The 9005-nt window shown below is 36.0% G+C and overlaps 1 protein-coding gene across 3 annotated transcripts in view; it reads right to left on the reverse strand.

Annotated features, from left to right (window-relative positions):
* The window catches only part of FAF1 (Fas associated factor 1), a 466200-nt gene that overhangs the window by 339804 nt on the left and 117391 nt on the right, over nt 1-9005 (reverse strand). Inside the window, exon 1 of one of the 3 annotated variants that reach the window (XM_081816913.1) lies at nt 692-771. The exons of the other annotated variants lie outside the window; for them this stretch is intronic. The gene's annotated coding sequence lies outside the window, so the exon portion shown is untranslated. Of the gene's footprint in view, nt 1-691; nt 772-9005 lie in introns of those variants that run through there. 3 annotated transcript variants of the gene reach the window in all.

The raw sequence follows: 9005 nt of genomic DNA on the forward strand, positions 1-9005 counted from the left end.
GAGAAACAAAAGTAGTAGATTTAAGTGTCCACACTAAATTGTAGAGTTCTAAAGAAAGACAATGAGATTATGGTGGGAAGCCAATGAGGCCTCAAAAAGATGCTTAACACCATTTTCTCCCCTTTCTTTCTGGGCAGAAAGGAAAATCTTTTTTTTTTTTTCCATAAATAATTACTTGATTTTCTGTAAGTATCTGTAACAGACTGTTTCCAATAATCTACTATATTTAAATTCTTCTAAATGTTCTTTCAAATTCCTACTTTCCAAATATGTTAATCACTATGATGACCCTTTTCTAAGCCTTCTTCAAGTACTCTACTGTATGATTCAAAAGCTGATGACTCTTCCTTCCATTTATTATAACCTTCAAGAGAGAAATATATAAGATACTATATGAAGGCAAAAGAGTAGAAGTAATTTGAATGCCAGGAAAAAAAGCTGGGAAGGGGTGATATTTGAACCAAGTGTTAAAGCAAGGCTCTTATGGGGTAAAAAGCTGAGTAAGAGCAGTCAGGGACAAGGGAAAAAAAAATGGGGGGGGTGGTAAGTCTGTTCAGGAAGTGGAAAGTAGTTTTGTGTGGCTTCAGCAAAGGTTTGGGTCAGGAAGCAATGAGGAGATAGTTGGAAAGGTAAGCAAGAGTTAAGATTATGAGAAGCAGTATAAATACAGGCATTAAAAGTTTTACTTAACCTGAAGATAATGGGCAGGCAACTGCTGCAACTGAAATTTGCCCTTCAGGAAGGAACATCATTTGGTCAGCACTGTGAAATACGAATTGAAAAGAGAAAATTGTTGAGAATGATGCCCAGGCTTCTGGCTTGGGTGACTGTATAGGCAGTTCCTGCTCCAGTCCTCCCAATCATCACAACTGGCAAGCAATTCTAGAGATTCCATAGCTCAAGTCAAAAATCATATAGTCATCCTCAATTCCTTTCTCTTACATTCCACATCTGACCTATGAGAAATTCTTTATTCTACCTCCAAAATGTAGAATCTGACCAATTTTTTTTATTACCACCCTAGTCTAAACCATCATCTCTCCTCTGGATTGGTATTTCAATAGTCTCCAAACTGGTTTCCCTGCTTCTATCTTTGCCCCACTTGCTTACTGCCTGTTCACACAGAAGCCAGCATGATACTTACAAATGTCAAGTCAAAACCCTTTCTCTACTCTAATGCCTTCCCATAACATCAGAGTAAAGGTCAAAGACCTCATTCTGACCTTAAAGACTACATTAGTTGCCTCCAGCTCCTTCTCTGACATCATCTTCTTCCACTATCCCTGAGGTTCACTAACTCTAGTTGCTGATTTCCTTACAATTTCCTGAACAAGTGAAATATGCTCTCACATTAAACCCCTTATACTTATTCTTCCTTCTGCGTGCAATGCTCTTCCTTCAGATATCCACATATCTCACTCCCTCACTTCAGTAAGGTTTCTACTCAAAGGTCATCTCAGAGAGACCTTCCCTAGCCATCCTATCGAAAAGAGAACTCCTCTAGCCATGCATGACACTCTACCTATTTATTTGTCTCCTTGTTTGTTATCTGTCTTCCCTCACTAGAATGTGAGACCCAAATGACTTTATTTTGTTCACTGATGTGTCCTCAACACCAACAGTGCCTCATCCCTAGGCTGTGTGAGTTAACATATACTGAACACATGAATGAATAAATGAATGCATGCCATGAACCCAAGAATATGAGCAAAGGGACAGGCTGGTGAGAAGAGGATCTGAGGTCTTCAGTTTTAGGCATGTTGATTTTGAAGTATAGGACATTCATATAGAGATGTCCAACAGATTGTTAAGAATCTAAAATGTGTGAGTTCAAGATACCGAGTTTGGAGTCATGAGTCATCTACTTTAAAAGTATTTGGAAAGGGGTGCCTGGTGGTTCAGTCAGTTAAGCATCTGACTTGATTTTGGTTCAGTTCATGATCTCAGGGTCATGAGATCGAGTCCAATGTCAGGCTCCGCACTCGGTGTGGAGCCTGCTTAAGATTCTCTCTGTCCCTCTCCCTCTGCCCCTCTCTACCTCCATGTTGTTCTTTCTTAAAAAAAAAAAAAAAAAGGTATTTGGAAAAAATAGAACTACCAAAGGATCCAGCAGTCTCACTTCTGGGTATGTATCCAAAATCATTGAAAGCAGGGTCTCAAAGAGATGTTTGTATACCAATATTCACAGCACCACAATTCACAATAGTGAAGAAGTAGAAGCAACCCAAATGCCCATCAACAGCAATGGATAAAGAAAATATAGTATATACATACAATGGAATAGTATTCAGCTTTAAAAAAGAAGGAAATACCATCACAGGCTATAACATGGATAAATCTTGAGGACATTATAAGTGAAATAAGCCAAAAAATGTCAAATGTCAAAAAATGACAAATACCATATGATTCTACTCACAGGAAGTCCCTAGAATAGTGAAATTCATAGAAACAGAAAGTAGAATGGTAGTTACCAGGAGTGGGAGGAGGGAAGAAGGGAAAGTTGTAGATTAATGGGTACAGAGTTTCAGTTTGGCAAGATGAAAACATTCTGGAGATCTGTTTCACAACAATGTGTATATATTTAACGCTATTGAACTATATACTTAAAAATGATTAAGATGATACATTTCATGTTATGTGTTACAAAACCGTATTTTTTAAAGTCTTTGCAAAAGTCTTAAGAGTGGATTAAGTTTATCTGAAATGAGGGATAATGTGAACAAAGAAAAGAAAAGCCTCATGATGGAAACTCTGGAATGTCAACATTTAAGGAGTATGTAGGAAAAATAGAATCAGAGAAAATATTAAACAGAAGTATCAGAGAAGTAGGAGGAGATATATATAGACATCTGAGCCTCAATACAAATCTCAGTTACAGTTACATATACACATTAACCAAATTTTTAAAAGTGAAACTGGCTCTTAGGGAATTCACCAACTATGATGATCTACTGTCATTAATAGAAAATGGATAAAAAGGAGATGGCACACAAACAGTAAATTTTATAAATTCTTTTGATACCTTCTTTTTTAAGCAAAAAAAAAAAACCTACAATAACAATTCATATTCAGTATTTAGTTCTCTCTGATCTATAATCTACTATAATTTAATAGGTCAACTATGGGATGTTTTATGTCCTGTAGTCTGGCAGATCTGTTTTCAAATTCTAGGTCTATCATGTGTTTATTATCTGTGTGACTCTGGCCATGTTAACTGGCTACTCTAAGATTTAGTTTCCCCATCTACAAACTGGAGGTAATAATACCAACTTAATTTACAAGATTATCTGTTATAAGGATTAAATGAGATAATACAAAAGTACTCTACAAATATTAGCCACCATAATTATTCATCCTCATCACATATTGTTTTTGTTTTAGTCTATTTTGTTACATACTATATATCACTGGTGCATAAATGTCTGCCTCATGCTGGGCTAGAAAGACAGATATACTGAAGTCCTGCTCCCAGTGATTCAAATTCAGGTAGTCTGGAAGGGGTCCAGATTTTTTTTTTTCCCCTCAAAAACTCTTCAAGTGATTCTTATGCACAGTGAGGTTAGGGAACAACTTTGAACATTTTAGAGATCTACACAAAATCCTTTATTCTGACATTATATACAATCTATTAATTCCCACTAAACCATTTATTATTTTAGAAGTGGGCATAGAAGTTATCTAAAGGCATAGATCCTTCAGAAACTCATGTTATTAAATATGCTCAAAGTGAGGAGTGAAGGCTATTAAGCCAGAAAGCCACTGATTTCTAGCCCCATCATTTATAGTTGTATAATCTTGAGAAAGTTCTCTCTCAGTTCTCATCAGTAAAATGGGAGTGATAACCCTACTGGTTCATTGGGATTTTATCAAACTTGTTAACATATACTAAGTGCTTAAATGGTATCTGATACATCGTAAAATATTCAATAAAGGTGAACTGCCTTTATTCTAACATTTGTCATACCAAGATTTTTTTTGCACTGTTTTTTTTAATTCCAGTATAATTAAAGTACAGTGTTATATTAGTTTCAGGTGTACAGTATGGTTCATTCAACATGCTATACATTACTCAGTGCTCATCACAGTAAGTATATTCTTAATCCCCCCCACCTTCCCTCTGATAAATACCAGTTTATTCTCTATATTTAAGAGTCTGCTTTTTTTGTTTCTCTTTTTTTTCTTGGTTTTGTTTCTTAAATTCCACAATAAGTGAAATCATATGGTATTTGTCTTTCTCTGACTGACTTATTTCACTTAGCATTATATCCTCTAGATCCACCCATGTTTGTCATACCAAGACTTATTCTTGTTTAAAATCACAAATATTTATTTGACAGAGAGAGATACAGCGAGAGAGTGAACACAAGCAGGGGGAGTGGGAGAGGGAAAAGCAGCTCGGTGCTGAGCAAAGCTGGATCCCAGAACCCTGGGGTCATGACCTGAGCCAAAGGCAGAAACTTAATGACTGAGCCACCCAGGCGCCCGGAGGGGGGTGGGAGGGATAGGGTGGCTGGGTGATGGACATTGGGGAGGGTATGTGCTATGGTGAGCACTGTGAATTGTGTAAGACTGATGAATCACAGAACTGTACCCTTGAAACAAATAATACATTATATATTAATAATAAAAAAGGATATAGCAAATAAATGTGTATTAAAATTTTAAAAATTTTAAAAATAATAAAAAATAAAAAGTTTTAATAAAAGATGTTAGTATGAGGGACAATAAATAAATAAATAAATAAATCATTGTTAACTTGGCAAAAAAAAATAAAATAAAATCACAAATAGTTTTTAATCACAAAATTCTGAAAGCAAGGAATGGACACTATAAAAAAACAAATTTTTCCACTCACAACACTTATCTTTTGCAGACAACTTATTTCTGGAGATGTTTTCTCTCTTCACTATTTAAATAATGGTCTACATCATCAAAATACTCTATCACTTACAGATAAAATGATGAAACCATCATACAAGAAAAGTGAGTAGTTTAACAACCCTACAATCCCAAACTTAAATTTTTTAACCTGTTCTTTTAAATCCACCTATTGTTGTTTATTTTTTTAGTAGAAAAGAATTACAATTGGCAACCCTAAAAGAGCTCCTAACAGCCAAATACTTAGTTTTAATAAGTTCTAAATTGATTTTTTTTTCCTTCAGGGAAAGAAAACAGCAGAACAATTTAAGAAATATAGCCACCCACAATCTGTTTTTAGTCAAATGCAAAAAATGTTCACTGAGTCCTTCCAAGTAGATATCACTATCAAAATAGCTCAACATGCAGCATCAGGACTGGTGCAGATCAAATGAAGGACAAAGAAATACAGGGCAGATCCAAAGATAAATAATGGTACTTGAGAGATTTACCCTACTCAAGTAAATATCTATGGATGAAAAACCAAACTGCAAACTGGGAAAACCATATAGCTAAGATCAAAAGGAATTGGCAACCATTTACTAAAAGCAAAAATTAGGAAAGGTGGTTTCTGTGACAGTCACTTACTTCCTTTCCCCAGGTTCTTTGCCCCTCCTGAGGAAACATGGTAGTACTTAGACTTTGGTTAGCATCACATAAAGACCTACTCACCCCTCTCTCTTCCACTTAGTATAAAATTATTGCCTTCTGCTTTATTCAATGAATGTAAAAAGAGAAAGGAAAAAATGTCAACTAATCTGCCTTTGCTAGATTCAGATTATAAGCTAAAAACCTAAAAAAAGATAGAAATGTTGAAGGTTAGCAGTATGAAGGATTTATGGAGGCAGACATCCTGCAGTATTAAAGGGAAGCCAACAAGCCAAATCTGCTTTCTGTTACAAGCAGCAACATAAGGAAAACACTCTTCCTTGTTATTAGCGGTCCTAAATATAGCTGTCTCCATTTGGGGGTTGATGGAACATCTAAAATCAATTTAATTCATGAAAGTAGGTTGCAATTACTCTGTACTAAATAAAAAAAGAAGAAATGTACTAGGTATTGTGGATAACACATAGACAAGACAGCCCCAAACCTTGGGAAGTGAGGAGGAAAAGTAAGATAAGAATACATTAGAGTAGAATATAGAAAGTGTTTCCATCTCAATAAATGACACCAATCTTCCAGCTGACCAAGTCAAAAACCTTGGTGTTATCCTTGATTTCCTCCTTCCCATTTACTCACAAGTTCTGAGAGCTGAAATGTTAAAACACATTCAGAATTTGATCACATTGCACTGTTATGTGCAATGTGAAGCCTCCATCTTCTCTCTCCTCTATTATTGCATTAGCCTCCTGATTTCCTTGCATTGCCCTTGCTCATCTTTAGTGTATTCGCTCATCAGAGTGGCCATAATGAAGCTATTAAAATATAAGTCAGACCATGTCAATCCTCTACTCAAAATCTTCCACTTTTTACTCTGAGATAAAAAGACAACATCCTTAATATGCCTTATTTCTCTTTCCTCTAATCTCTTACTTCACCTCCTTCTCCTTTCCTGAGCCACACTTGTCTTCTTGATATTCCTGGAAAATTGGAAGCCTGATTTCCCACTTCAGGGTATATGTGGTTACTATTCCCCCTGCCTGAAATGGTCTTGCCCCCAGATACAGATACAGAGTACATTCACTAACTCCCTTCCTCCAGGTCTTTATTCAATTGTCACCTGCCCACTTTTTCTAGAAAACTACAGACCCCACCCAACATACTTTTATCCTCCTTCCTTGTTTTTTTTCTTCCTTCCCTTAGAAATGATCACTTCTGGGGCACCTGGGTGGCTCAGTTGGTTAGCGTCTGCCTTCAGCTGAGGGTGAGGGGCAGAGGGAGAAGCAGACTACCATATCCAGTAGGGAGTCTGCTTCTCCCTCTGCCCCTCACCCTGCTTGTGCTCTCCTCTCTGACTCATTCTCTCTCTCAAATAGATAAATAAAACTTAAAAAAAAAAAGAAATGATCACTTTCTGATACACTATGTTACTTATTTATATCATTTATAGTCTGTCTCCTCCTATGAAAATGTAAGCACCATGAAGACAGAGATTCTTACCTGTTTTGGTTCACTGCTATATTCCTACCACAGAGAAGAAATCTTTGCATATAGTAAATGCTCAATAAATATCTTCTGGTGAATTTATGAATGGAAGTATTAGTGAATTAATATTCATTAGATGTCTTTTTGGACTTAGAGGAATAAAGAGGGAAGGAAGCATCTGTAATGTGCAAGGAGCTATGTACAATAAATTACACATCATTACACGTCTCATTCAATCCTCACTCCATGAAGCAAGCATATGAAGATTCTGAGAGAATAAGTGGTTTATCCAAGATTATACAGAGTAACATTCAAATTCAGGCCTCTCTGACTCCCAGAAGTATCGATCTTTTCACCACAAAGCAATTTGTTTTTTTTTTTCCTTGACAACAACATAGAGGAAAGGGTATACCTTGTGTTTCAGATGAACACAGTATAAATCTCTGTACTATACTAACAATACTAATAACCTTGGATCACTAACTCTATTTTAGAAACTGAGATATTAATGCATCTTTGATCTGTGTCTGTATGGGTGAAGGGAAAGTGTTGGCTGGGGTGTAGAATTATGGGTAAGGGGAGGAGTCTGACTACTACCATCAATATGATCATTCCTAGAAATCAACTAAATTAAATTACTGAGGTTACAGAACACCTTCCAGACTACAGCTACCCAAAAGAACTTCCTGCAATGATAGAAATAATTTACATCTGCACTGTATAATACACCAGCCACCAGCCTGATGTGGCTATAGATCCCTTGAAAGTATAGCCAGTGTGACCAAGGAATTGAATTATAATTTAATGATTAACATAATTATTAAATTAGCCATTTAATTTAAATTGAAATACCCACATAAGGGTAGTAACATCTATATTGGATGTGTCTATATACACTGTTCTAGACTCTCCATTCCACTTCAGCCATATCCTTCACCTCACTCACTTGCTCACTTATAATACTTTGATCCACTTTAAATGATGACAGTGCATATATGGCAAAGTTCTTTTCCCAAAACTGTCCCAAAGGAAAAAGGAAATTACCCTATAGTTGAGTCCTTAAAACTATTTTATTTAGGAAGAAGAAAAAACTGTTTAAAAAAGACACACAGTCTAAAACTTCAGGCAATACAAGTTTTGGATACTGAAAACAGGTTCCCTGATGTGATCAGCTTAAAAAGATGGCAAAGAACTTCAGCACAGATTTTCTAATGGGAGGGGAGATAATAATTTTACAATTAAAACTTTAGATGCCATTATAAATAGCCTGTTAAAGACTGGGTTTGAAAGGGTTTCAGGGTAGAGCTCATGAAGAGCAAATGAGTTCTTGTGACTTGAGATTAAAATTCCCAGGAAAAGTACCATATCCAGATTTTTTAAATGCTCCTATCTCAAACCACTTAAACAAAAATTAAGATCATGTGCTTTGAAAAATTGGGAGACTAACTCTGGTTAGTGAAGAAGACGCTAATGTTTAAAATGCATGTGAAAGGTCTGAATAATGTTTCATGAAGCAAGTGTAAAAAAGGTAATACTTTAAGGCAACATTTTATATTATATAATTTTACTATTTTGCTTTTTTTAAATTTTATTTTATTATGTTATGTTAGTCACCATACAGTACTTCATTAGTTTTTGATGTAGTGTTCAAGATTCATTGTTTGCATATAACACCCAGTGCTCCATGCAATACGTGCCCTCCTTAGTACCCATCACTGGGCTAACCCATCCCCCACTCCCTCCCCTCTGAAACGCTGTTTGTTTCCCAGAGTCCATAGTCTCTCATGGTTCGTCTCCCCCTCTGATTCCCCCCCTTCATTTTTCCCTTCCTTCTCCTAATGTCCTCCGTGCTATTCCTTATGTTCCACATATAGGTGAAACCATAACCATATAATTGTCTTTCTCTGCTTAACTTATTTCACTTAGCATAATCTCCTCCAGTTCCATCCATGTCGATGCAAATGGTGGATATTCATCCTTTCTGATGGCTGAGTAATATT

This window comes from Leptonychotes weddellii, chromosome 4 (assembly GCF_054177405.1).
Source record: "Leptonychotes weddellii isolate Sample4059 chromosome 4, ASM5417740v2, whole genome shotgun sequence".
In the NCBI taxonomy this organism is placed as follows: Eukaryota; Metazoa; Chordata; class Mammalia; order Carnivora; family Phocidae; genus Leptonychotes; species Leptonychotes weddellii.